Source organism: Lissotriton helveticus, chromosome 10 (assembly GCF_964261635.1).
Source record: "Lissotriton helveticus chromosome 10, aLisHel1.1, whole genome shotgun sequence".
Taxonomy (NCBI): domain Eukaryota; kingdom Metazoa; phylum Chordata; class Amphibia; order Caudata; family Salamandridae; genus Lissotriton; species Lissotriton helveticus.
In genome coordinates this window covers 1,039,258,103-1,039,262,880 of record NC_136071.1, presented here as the reverse complement: position 1 = coordinate 1,039,262,880, position 4,778 = coordinate 1,039,258,103, and positions in this window count along the sequence as shown.

The following is a 4,778-nucleotide window of genomic DNA, read 5'->3' as shown; positions in this document are numbered from 1 at the left end:
AGCCACACACCGTGGAACCGGCACTTCGCCGTGAAGATCGCAGCGTCTGACACACCCCCTGAAGCACCGCTGCCAGCGTCGGTCCAAATCCCTTGGAAACGCCGTGAAGAGAAATCGGAGACCACCAAACAAGCGTGAGTAAGTTTAGATGCTGCTGATGACTTTTACTTGCATTGTAACAATATATCATTATACCAGTCCTCGTGGAACCTGTGCCTCGTGAGTTTATATCATAGAGCCGAGGAGCCGAGGAGCCGTGATCACTCGTAGTCAGTGTATCAGCAAACCAGCAAATCAGCGTATTTATTCATTAGCAGGAGCCTGGTCAGAGGTTTTCCCCATCACTCTCCATAACTCCATAACTCGGTAGCTTAATCCTCAATTCGGAAACCGATCCGATTCAAGGAAACCCCGCTTCAATCAGTCGGTCATTCAAAATCCATCGGAGCTCAGTAAAGTGCTGCAATCGGTCTAACGCTTAGACCGCCATCTTGCCTCCGCGCTGATTCTTCCTTCCATCTAGGAAACATTCGAGTTCCCATGCGAGGAGGATACAAAACATTTTTACAGCAAACCACACGTTCACTGACTGTAACCACATTTTTATTAACCCACAACAATCTTCATTATTTAAAAGTAAATAGCTGCCGTTTGCCAGTAATGTGACAATGGGGACGATTGCCGGAACGGGAGTACCTTTCAAAACACAGGCTAAATTAGGCTGCTTTTGGTTGTAAGAACCGTGCATTTGGATATGTCTACATATTAATGAGTGATCAGGCGTTTCTGTGCACTGAGATAAACTTCCCTCCCTTCTGTAAGGCATCTGTATGTAAAAGGGAGTGACCAGGCTTCATGGAGGTATGAACTACCCAGCGGTTCGTATCTACCAATGGCACAATATTTCATAAACTTTGTAAATTTAAATAAAGCAAATGGTAACGTAATTAATCCGTGGATAATCCACGTCGCAGCCGTGTCCTCTGCCACAGAGAATGGTAAATACTCCAACTTTTCAATGTGTAACATGGAAAAAGATGCATCTCTCACTGAAAGCAAACGCTGCTTGTCAGTCAAATTAAAAGGGGTAAAGAGAGAGGAGACATTCATGTAATTCCAAGGCACCTTTACGGCCTTAAGTGTCTGCAGAGTCCATGCAAACGCATATATCCATCTGTTCGATCTACCACTAGCCGGGCCTTTTATGAAATCATTCAAATCAACATCACCCGTCAGTTTAGATAGATGCATTTTAACTGATGCCAAGGTAGAATGTTGGAGCCAATTCTGACATAATTTGCCTATTGAATAAGTGGTGACAGAATGGTCATTCTCAAAATGGGGATCGGTCCTGACTTGGTTGAAGCCATCAGCTATACCCAGAAAACGATGTTGGCACGAATCAGCACCTCTGTGCCACAACAGCCAACCATTAGGATCCAAACTGGATATGTTAAAGGACGAGTTGTGCAACAGAGTTTGCAATTCCCTAATGGAATTTTTTTTTTAAATTACCCCAACCTGAATATTCCTCTAAATCAGGGATGGAAGGAGTATTCAATTTTTTAGAAGAAGCCAATCCAAAGCATGTTGTTTGAGAAATGGTAGAGTTAAAAAATAGCATATGATTTGGGATGAGACATGCACGGTGCAAAGCATCAGTGCCTTGCACCTGCCAACTTTTAGAACCCCAAATTGATTTAAAGTCAATTGTTTCCTTCCACAACTCGTAGCCTCCAACAGCTAGCTGGTCTAGGAAGGACTTCGAATACAATAACTTAGTATCGGTAAGTCTAACTTTGGACATGGACTTTTCTGACATTTTAAAATAAAATGAAGCGGGATTGGACTGATTATAGTGGGTAAAATAAGTATACTTTTTCAAAAACGTACTTGAACTGCCTTGTAAAGGAGCTGGGCAATGCTCCCACTGTGTATAATTTACAGTATTCCTCCTGGAACTAGTCTTGTGTAAGTAGTGGTTGCCAAAATGTTGGAAGCAAAACAAATCACCATAATTAGCAGAATCTAAATATAAATCTTCAGCATCAAAGGCAGCATATTATTTCAAATCAGAAAGCAATGCCTCCATGGCCTGAACATCCCAATCATCAGAACGTATGTTTTGTTTCACCACATCCCCCATGTTTACTCTAAGAACATTAGGGACATTAATAACCTCAGTTGGGCCATGGATTTGAAATTTAACTGCATCCCATACAATCCCATCCAGGACAGGCCAAGCAGTGATATTAACAAACGCCAAGTCTCTCTTCAGTCTGTGGGCAGAATGTGAGGAGGAAAGGGGTGCCAATGTTCCATTCAGATGTCGAATGCATGTTCTCTCTTTGACATAGTGTCCATTAACGATTCGGAAAAAATAAAATACAAAACTAATTGACATAAAACGATAAATTGAAAAAAGTACCAGCCAAACATATGTCCAAGGGGGAATTAAAAAATGTTTTTTAAATAAACTTATATACAGAACGCACATTTTGACCAAGTTTGTCCACCCATACGGTATAAGAGGGAGGCTCTGCCATCTCTTCAGGAGTATGTTAACTTCCTTAAAGACTCTTGTTAAGTTTACTTTGGGCATTTCTTTTAACTTTTGCGTTATAGTTACTCCTAAATATCTCATCTCCTTTGATAACCTTACCCCAGCACTTCAAAATTCCAGGCCATAACTTCGGTCTTATCGCCATTAACCTCATATCCACACATTTTTCCAAACACCTGTTCTTCGGTAAATAATTCTGGAAGGGTTTGGTTAGCATTAGATGTGAACATAATCAAGTCATCAGCATACAGGGCTAGCTTCCTAGACAAGCCGCTTGCAGTCAAAGGGAATATATCCTTATTTTGGCTTAGACTTTGGGCCAGTGGCTCAATATATTAATCAAAAAGAATAGAAGACAACAGACATCCTTGTCTGGTGCCATGCTTTATAATAAAGGGGCTGTAAGGTTGCTATTAACTAAAATTTGAGCTTGAGGGGCTTTATAGATTTTTTTAAGAACCTCCCTAAAGGTCTTCTCAAAGCCAAAAGCCTTCAATGCTCTACTCAAATAATGCCAATTAATCAGATTAGATCAAAAGCTTTTGCAGAGTCTAGGGTGATTATTGATGGTTGGACACAATGCATCGTTGCCAGGTCTTTTGAACCGATTAGAGTATGTACTAGATCTTTCATCTGCCTCCCCAGCCCTTCTGGTCCTCATGAATTGTTGGCCCCACGATTTTACATAGTCCAGCATCTAATACTCCAGTGAAGATTTTATAATCACAGTTCAGTAATGATTTTGAGCGGTAAGACAGGCATTGTGTGGGGTCTTCCCAGGCTTTAAAATTATTGTAATAACAGCCTCATTCCATGAGTCCAGTAATGGGAAGATGCCCCTCAATATTTCATTAAACAATCTTATCCAGATCGGTGTAACTTCTTGTGCCAATACAACATAGATCTTATTAGGGATCAAATCTGGACCTCCTGCTTTCTCTTTCTTAATTTTGTTGAGAGCGGTCAGGATTTCATTCCCTGTTATATCCTGGTTAAGCAACAGTAGGCTGTCAGTACTCAGCCTTGGGAGCTGTTTTTTTTAGAAGCCACTGATCCAAGGCGACCTCATCTACTACTAAATCCTCCCGGTAGAAGAACAGAAAAAAATGAGTGAAAGCCAACTCGATGTCCTCTTTATCCTCAGCATGTGGGTCACCATTTTCCAGTTTAATCTTCCTGATGAAGTCCTATCCATTATACTCTTCAATGCTAGTAATTACCAACAATTCTGTCCCTGACTAATATCCCTCATTTTGCTGACTTCCCATTTCTGTAACATAATCCCTTCCATCATGAATCTCCTTTCCTGCTACAGATCTTCAACTCTCTCCCCTAAGCTTTCTTTTTCCGCCCCCTGAATGTGCCCGGCCTTTAAACTTGCTTCTGCTGTTATTATCCGCTCTTCTAATGAAGCAATTTTTATTTTTTCTGATCTAACCCAGACCTCCGCAGCACCCTTCAAGGCCCCACTTAACCAGGCCTTAAAAGCATCCCAAACAAAATGTTGAGGAGCAGAGGCTAAGTTCTTTTGAAAAGAATTGGCTGTCTCCCTTTTTATCTTATCCATAATATCTGGTTGCAGAAGTAGCCTTCTATTCAAGGTCCACTTTCTAGGAGAGGATCCTGAGATCAATTTGACTTTTAATCCTATTGATCCATGATCTGATCAATGGATGGGTAAATACTCTATTTTTTAACCTTTCCACTTCTGGGACTTCCATAAAAATATGGTCAATACTAGAATAGTGACCATTCTTCTAACTAAAAAAGGAATAGTCCCTTGTGTCACCCTTTTTCTTTCACCATACATCACACAGGTTTAAGTTGTCTAGCATAGTGAGGAGATAGGCTTTAACGTGCAGTGCGGCAATTTGGGTGCGGGGTGAAGATCTATCCAGTCTATTATTCAAAAGAATGTTAAAGTCCCCACCAATTATCAACGGGGCTTCAATGTCAAGCAGAGAGGAACAAAGATTATTTTGGGGTGTGGTATCACCTTCATTCGGGCCATAATAGCTGGCCAACTTATAAAAAGTAGCACAGCTTTTAACTTCCGCAACCACCCATCTCCCTTTTTCGTCTGTTTGTGATTTACTTAGTTCTATTCCAGAGTTTGCTTTGATTATTATGGCAACTCCTTTAGAACAAAATTGTTGGTCTGTGGCTATAACCTTATCGACTCACCTTTGCCTATTAAATAATGCTAGGCATTCAG